Source organism: Phasianus colchicus, chromosome 6 (genome assembly GCF_987193195.1).
Source record: "Phasianus colchicus chromosome 6, bPhaCol1.hap1.1, whole genome shotgun sequence".
Lineage (NCBI taxonomy): Eukaryota > Metazoa > Chordata > Aves > Galliformes > Phasianidae > Phasianus > Phasianus colchicus.
In genome coordinates this window covers 8,613,406-8,621,377 of record NC_143441.1, presented here as the reverse complement: position 1 = coordinate 8,621,377, position 7,972 = coordinate 8,613,406, and the positions used below count along the sequence as shown (strand labels likewise).

General features: G+C 47.9%; 1 protein-coding gene across 21 annotated transcripts in view; it reads left to right on the top strand.

The window, feature by feature from the left end:
• Positions 1–398: 398 nt before the first annotated feature.
• The window catches only part of ARPP21 (cAMP regulated phosphoprotein 21), a 130,908-nt gene continuing 123,334 nt past the window's right edge, over positions 399–7,972 (top strand). For 6 of the 21 annotated variants that reach the window (XM_090142364.1, XM_090142363.1, XM_090142362.1 and 3 more), the window contains exon 1: positions 937–1,219. The gene's annotated coding sequence lies outside the window, so the exon portion shown is untranslated. The other 15 variants (XM_090142348.1, XM_090142358.1, XM_090142357.1 and 12 more) reach the window with 7 other exon arrangements.

The window sequence follows — 7,972 nt, the reverse complement described above, 5'->3', positions numbered from 1 at the left end:
GCCCTTCCCTCGCCCGGTGCAGAAGGAATGCCTGGATTTATTCAGCTGAGTAAAACGAGCTGTGATTTTCGGAGCAGATGGCAGAGGTTTTGTGTGTTGGAAAAGCGTTTGCCGGTGCAGTGCTGTTTCCCTGCACCCTGACGGGTGTGCGGGAGGCTCCTGGAAAAGTCCCATCCTCGGGTCCTGGCAGGGGGAGGGGAAGAGATGGGGATCATGTGCCCCATTTTGAGTGGCTCATCTGCTACCACCCAAACTCTGCTGCAGTCCCCCCCCCTCCCTTCAGCAGCTCGGCTGAGCACTGCAGGCGCTGTCAGATTTCTCTGGCAAAATTAGTGATCAAAACACCCCCCCCCCCCCACACACACACACGCACACCTTCACTAAGGCTGGTGTTTTTAAGGTTGGGGGGGTGATGGGGCGCGGGTGGGAGCGCACGGCGAGGGTACGAGGAGACGAACGTGCCCCCTCCTCCTTATCGCTGACCGGCGCTTTGTGTGAGCTCTCGGCTGGGGCAGGGCTGCTGGGGAGGGCCGGGGTGTGACCGGAGGAGCAGCACCGCGCGCACACTCAGGCGCACGGAGGGACACGGCCGCGGGGCCGGGCCGAGAGAGGGAGAGAGAGAGAGAGAAAGGAGCCGCCCGGCCGCGGTGTCTGCGAGGAGAGAGGGGCGGGAGGGGTCGGGCGCGCCATGGCGGCGGAGCGCGCGGCTCCTGCCAGGTGGCCGAGGCGGCGCGAGCCGGAGCGGCGGCGCTGAGCGCAGCGAGCGCGGAGCCGGCGAGCAGCGCGCCGCTGTCTGCGGTCCGAGGCGCACCACGCTGCGTGGGCGGGGAGAGAGAGAAAGGAGAGGGAGAGACTCGCAGACAGACAGTACAGCCGGGAGCGCGGCGCATAAAGGACGGGGGACGGGCGGGAGGGAGAGCGAGCCAGAGGGGAGCCGGGCAGGCACGGAGGGGACCGGGGCGAGGGCAGGCGGCGCAGCCCGGCGAGAGGAGCCGGCCCGGGCGGGAGGCGGCGGGTCGGGCGGCACCGCGGCACCGCGTTCGGCCGGCGGCGGATCTCCTCCCGCGGCGGAGGCGGAGGAAGAGACCATGTCTGGCAGGAAGACGGGCGCTGCGCTGTAACGCGGCGCGGCCGCGGCACCGTACACTCAGCGGGCGGCCCCGCGCCGAGCGCAGACACCGGGCCGGCGGGACGCTGGGCACATCCCTTATCAGGCAAGGTAACGACGAGACGAGAGAACGAAAGCAAGAGCGAGCCAGAAATCCGCAGGCGCTCGTGCGGCGCGGTGTCCTTTGTTGTTGCGATTTACGTTTATTTTTTCGTTCCGGCGCGCTTTCTGGCGCCCCGTCGGTGTGCCGCGCGTCCCGGCGCTGCCCCGGGCGCGGGGCTGTGAGCGGGGCCGGGCGGCGGCGCTTTGCCTCAGAGGGGGGGGAAGGACGGCGCTGTGTGTCATCGGCGGTCCGGCGGGGAGGGACGGGAGGTGCCGGAGCCGGGCTGCGGGGCGGTGTGCGAGAGGCAGGTGGGGCTGTGGGGAGCGGGGGGTGGTGTACCGGGAGGAGAACGGTGTGAAACGCAGCAAAAACCCCAAACTTTCACTCGCCGGCATCGAGGGATACGCTCTGCGTTGCTAGCGGAAAGCATTGTTCTGGAGGGTGGTGACTTGAGGGGAAGGGGTCACTTGGAGCCTCGTGAGCATCTTTTTTTTTTCTTTTTTGTCGTTGTTCTTGCATGCAGTGAGGGGAGCCGGGCGTTGCAGCGCGCTGTCAGGCATCCCGGCAGCCCTCTTCCATTAAAACAGCGTTACTGTGCTCGGTGCAGCGCCGCGTGCTTGTTTGTGCCTTTAGCGGTGCCGCTTGCGGGTCTACGGACGTGTTCACCCAGCGCAGCCATTGTGCGGTGTTGTTAATTACTGTCGTGTTGTGCATTCGCTCATTGCCTGCAGCAGCGGGGGATGCGTGCGGGTGTCGGGGCCGTTTGTGCGCCCGCTGCTCCCAGGTGCGTGCAGCCCTCGAGCCGGTTTGCATTCCGGTGAGCGCGCTGAGATGGAACAAAGGAGCCACGGAGCAGCGCAGGTGTGTGTGTGTATGTGTGTGTATGCGTGTGTGTGTCTGCGGGTCACCTGTTTGGCTTCCCTGCCTTGGCACTTGGCTGGGTGTGCGTGAGCTTGGCGCGTTCGCTGCTTGAGCCGCTCCAAAATGCCATCTGTAAGTTTTTAGGTGAGCGCAAAGCGTCGAAGCTGAGAGTTCTGGGGAGGGGAAGAACGCCTGTAAACTGACCCGCAACTTTCCAGTCACATCACTTAACTGCACGCTGCTTTTTGTTTTAGCAGCCTTCGTCACGGATCGAGGCAAGTTTGCGTGCGCAATTAGGCTTGCACACTGCTAATCTCACACAGGGCTTGCCTCCCAGCTCCCAGCTGGGCATGGTTACCTTGAGAGCTGAGGTGTCAGCACTGTCGGAGCATGCTCCGGCGGGGAGACCGGGTGTGTGCTATTTTTAATACTATTTATTGAAGATGCTTCTCACTCTGCGATATACCGAGCATAATGGAAGAGCAGAGCGATGATTGGTTATGGATACTGGAAAAGGAGAAATGCAAAGGTAAAAATGGAAATCCCTCAAATGCCTCCATTACGATTATCGGAAGAAAATGCGGTTGTGCGGAAAGCTGAGCGATGAGCTGCTCTTAAGTCGAACTGTTCTGTGGGATCTAAAATGATTTTCTTTTCTTTAGGAAGTTGTAAGGAACAAACTGTAGCTAGAAAATGATTTCTGTTCTGTGCTGTTGATCTACATGATTGTATTTGGATATGTTTAAATTGAGGAATGTTCCGTTTTACTTTTTGATGTTGAAATGTCTTACGGTAGAGTAGTGCGAGGGAACGCTTTTAAAACCTTCTTTCTTTTTCTTTTCATGTGAATGCAGTGCTAACCTATTTTAATGATTGTTTATGTTCTTATCGGTAGCTTCCTGAAGCAGGAGTTCTGAGTTTTCATTGTGGCATGCAGTATTTGCAGAAGGCAGTAAAACCGCCCGAGATTCTCGTGTTAAGCAAATACCTCTAGATAAATACAGCGTATGCCATAATGCCAGATGTGCAGAGATGGTTCTCCAGAACTGCCTTGTTTGGTTCCGTGTATCTGCAGTCAGAAATACACGCACTGGCTATCTGCTACAATCCTCGGAATCGTGTAGAGAAACTAGCCTTGCCTAAAGATGTTGTCTGTAAAACAAATGTATTTTCTCTGTGTTGCCGACAGTTTTACAGGATGGTGGTCTAAGAAACATCTCAGTACCCCTCCTGCAAAATCCTGTTTCAGGCAATTACACCTTCCTGCTCTCTGTCAGTCCTGACTGCCTTGGGGCTGGGCGTGCGGATGAAGGTTGCTTGGATGAGGGCTCGCTACATCATGTCCTTGGAGGAAAAACTGCTTGAGGAGGATAGAAGAAACATAATTTTAACAGAGGTGCAAGGATAGATCACAGAGAGATGCAAGAACAGTGCTGCAGTCACTTTGAAACTTTATCCTACTGGTGTAACAGCGTGGGTCAAATCATGTTTTCCTGGTGGTTCTGCTTTTCCTGTGGGCTTCACTGGGGTTATTTGCACGATGGCAGCAAATTGGACTTATCCTAACAAATCACTGTTACCAAATAGAATTTCAGTGAGTACGTCAGAGGAACCAAAGAAATCTTAAAATTCACCGCATTCTTGGCTTCCTCCCAGGTTACAATTTTAACAACTAGCATGAAACTTAGAATAAACAGAGGGGGGGGGAAAATGTGTGCTCATCTAGGATGGCATGCTTACACGCTTACACTCTTCCTTTCCTCCTTCATGCATCGCTCTCTCTGCAGTCAATGGGAGCTTTAAATTTGGAAGTGCATCCAGAGTTTGGTTTCATGGTTTTGTCAGTGCTAAAGAAAGACCCAGGGACAAATCTTTAGCAGCTGTGAATCAGTGTAGTTCCATAGGGTTTAAGAACAGTGTCAGTTTACACCAGCTGATGATACGTCTCTCTGCTTGTAACGTACAGGATCCATAATGGGCTTTGAGTTGGGCGTTATCAGTTTTGATGGCATTAATTTCAGAGCAGGAAAATGATTTTGGCAGATTGGCAAACCCTTGTTTATACGGTCTGCTCACAAACGATCCACTGAGTGCTCCCATCTCAGCTTATTCTCTCAGTTGTGAAGAGAATTTGTAACCTACGTGATTATTTAAAGGACGTGCTGTTCATATGAAGTAACTTATTTTCAAAAACACCATTAAAGATTGGCGAGTTGAGAAGTAATGTAACTACAGCAGCATAATAAACTTGCAAAATGCGTTTGTCCCCTGCTTGTTCATTTATTAGATTTGGAGTTCTATTATTAATGTCCTCAGCAGGTAGTAAGTCATGCAAATGGGTCACTTTTTCTTCTAGAAGATTGAAACATTCATCAAACGAGTAATAAGGAGTACACAGCAAAGGCTGCGTACGTTCCAGTGGGAAGGATTTGATTTGGAAGAGTTCAAAGTACTGTGTGTGAATGTCTTTGTATGGCAGCACGCGTTTCTAGGACAGGTTCTGTTTTGGTGGCAAACTGCAATCCAGGTAAGTTGAATTTTCGCCATTTTAAGGCTGGATAACTAGAATTGCAGAGAAATTATGCAAACAGCGTCAGGTCACGCATCTCGTTTTTGACAGAGCCTGTAAACAAGACCTTTTCCAGTCCCCAGTCGTACGCCAGTCATCCCTGGAGAATAAGACACCCCATCTAATTGCTGCATCTGTTTTATAGTTTTTCCACCTTATTTGTGAAACGGTGACTTTTGAAAACATGTAAATAAGTTAAAATGCTTATGTTTGCAATTATTACAAATATTACATTTTGATGTAATTGAATGAAAAAAAAAAAACACCCACCTTTAGGACAAGAGAAAGGAATGTCAACCTGCTTGATCGTGTTTTCTTTTGGAATTGGTGAAGGCACCTATGATTTCAGGTGGGCGTACTGGTTGCTGTTAATGGACAAGATACATTTTTCTTGGGTTCTTAGTGAAGAAGACATTAACTCCACCATACACAGACCATACTGGCTATTGTTGACTATGGCAGTGTGTGCACACAACTCATTAGAAAAATAATTTTAAAAAGCCAACTTTTTAATGAAGACTTCTTTCTTGGTGAATAACACCCGTGAGGGATTTGTGCCAAGTAAGTTCTCCTTTAGTCAGTGGAGATCCAAACCACTGAGCTGCAGGTCTTCAGGGCTGAAGCACTCGTTGTTCCCTTGCATTTCTGAAGTTAATTACTGTTTTTGAGGCTCTGTGTTATCTCACATGATACTTATTCAGTACATGAACTTGATGATGCACTGTGAAGAACTCAATTTAGAAAGACTGTCTACGTGTGGAGGTCTCTTATGTTTTTCCTTTTTAGCTTATCTTAATTTGTAATGAATAGTCTAATTCAACACTTGGTTTGTGGCGTGTGTAATTCAAAGTTATGTATTACATTCATTTGTGGGGAAGGGTATTGGAGTCCTGCTGTCACTTTCAGGAGAAAGAAAGGACTTCTGTAACCTCCTGCCGCATTTGCCCGCTCCCACCTGTTAGCAGCATTGCAGTGCTGCTACTTTCTTTTTTTTACTGTTGTGATTTCAGGTAATCTGTTACCAGTACGTTTCTTTTAAGGTTCCATGAAAAAGGGAGTTGCTGAAAAAGTGTCTTTTCATTAAAATACATGATTTTTAAGTTGTGGTGAGATTCTTAAGCCGTGTTACACTGGATTCCTAAGTAATAAGCCAGTATACGAAAATGTGGCTTTCCTTTTTCTTATACCTGAATTCCCTTTTGCTGCAGAAAAAAGAAGTATCCTAAACATGGTGAGAAAAACAGACAAATGAGGAGTAAACCAAAGAAAAGTGAGTTCATAAGAGTTGTGTAGATTTAATTGCTGGTGTGATAAATGTGAAACATTCCAGACAGCCCACTTGCTGTGGGTTTTTCTGTTAATGCTGGAGAAGCTATGAAGTGTGAGAGAGTGATAATGTCATACGGTATGACTGAGCTGAAATGCAGAAGGCATAGTTAGGCAGTGACAGCTGGGAATTTGAAATTTATGATTTGGGTATCCAATGACTTTCTGAAGAGGATTTAGGATGTTTTCTGGTCGCTGGTATTATATGGAGGCAGTAACTGGAAGACTTTTCTCAGAGCCAACTTGTTCACATAACATATGCTGAAGTATGTAAGGTGAGAAGTGCATCTTTAAAGGTGGAAGAAAATGTTACCCACTGAGAAACTGGGACACCCTTATGCTTGTTTCTCCAGATCTGAGGCTTGTTGTTGGATCTTTTTAGGCCAGGAGCCGCAGTTAACAAGAGGAGTACCGTGAGAAAGGAAAGCCCTGCGTAAAGTGTTCTTGCATTTTAATGCTTTTGAGTTTATTTCTCATTTAGTCCCAGGCAACGCTATGATTTATATATGAGCTGTTTATACACTGCCTGTGCTTAAAATTGTAGAAATGTGGGAGCATCTTCCAACTGAGCAAGCTGCCTCCTCCTAAATCAGGTGCCTTAAAGCTCTAAGTCAAAAGAAGGCTTAAATGGACAGCAGGAGGGCATTCAGAAATAATCAACAATAAGAAAAACAGAGCTGCTTTCCCTGCTGCTAAGTACTGTTTTTATTGCTCAGGTCTTTTTGCCTTTTGTTTGGAGTCTACAGCTAAACATAAATACATACCGATCGACTGCTCTCAGGCTTCTGTTTCGCTCCAATTTTTATGGCTGCACAGCAGTGATTTTTACTGGCTTCATAAAGTCATCTGAGCCAGTTTTATATTCTAAGACTTGAATTTTGTCATCAGAAACGTTCCTGAACAGCTAATAATTTTGCCATTAATTAATCCTAGAGCAGTGTTTTTATTGCCTCGTGAGCTGAAATCTCACGATGTCTCCAGTACATAAAGCATTGTGTAAACTTTCCTCATGTCCTTGAATGAATGGTGCTGTTCTTTGCAGGGAGCTCCTTATGGTGTAGTGCTTTACTTATTGGGAAGAAAGTTACCACAATTTCTTCCTGAACAGAGAGGGATGGTGAGGCTTTTCGAATGAATGAAGCTGATGTAGATAAACTGCAGCGATTGGAAGCATGTTAAATATACAGGGAGATTGTTGTGTCGTTTAAATGCTTCACGACAATTAGTGGGAAGTTTTACTGGAAGCAGCCTGCAGTGTGGATGCTGCCATGTGAGATAGGTACAGCACAGTGCACTTCTGGAGAATGTGCCTGCTCCCTGCTGTGTCTGTGCCATTGGACTTCATACGAAAGCGTTTGCCTTCAGTTGCATAAAAGTCAACAGTAAATCGCAGTGGTTGAAACTAAACTTTAAGGTCTGTTTGCAAGTGAATATTCCATTTCTGACTCCGTTGCCATAGGCGTAACAGTTAGAATCATTTGAACGAGTTTGCTTAATGTATTATAAAGTATTTGTCGTGGAGTCAGAAATGTTTATGATGTCATAAAAGCTTTAGGAGAAACACATCAAATAAATTGGTCCACTCTAAAGGCTCACTGCAGATTTTAATGGAAGCCCGGGAAATGTCTGATAGCTTTATAATTTGTGTTCTTTATAAGCCGTGAAATCGGAAGTGAGGAGGTCTGACTTTCATGCTTTTGGCTTTTGTTCTGTTAAGGAAAATTCAGGGCTTTCTTCTACCAAGAAAAAAGGAAAATCGTGGGCACAGATCTGAAAAGAAAGCATAATGAGCGACTTAGGGCATCTCTAAGTGCCTTATTTCGTAATGCATGCTAACACGAGGAAAATGATAACCGTTTCTGACTCAGGTATGACTTCGGGGGAGCTTAAATTCGTACATAACAAGTTTAACTAAATTGGAAGGTGTGCTGTATTTACCAGCTTTGTGTATCTGAATGTGCTTTTCCATTACAGTGTAGCATGTAAGCAGGAGCATGGAGTGGTC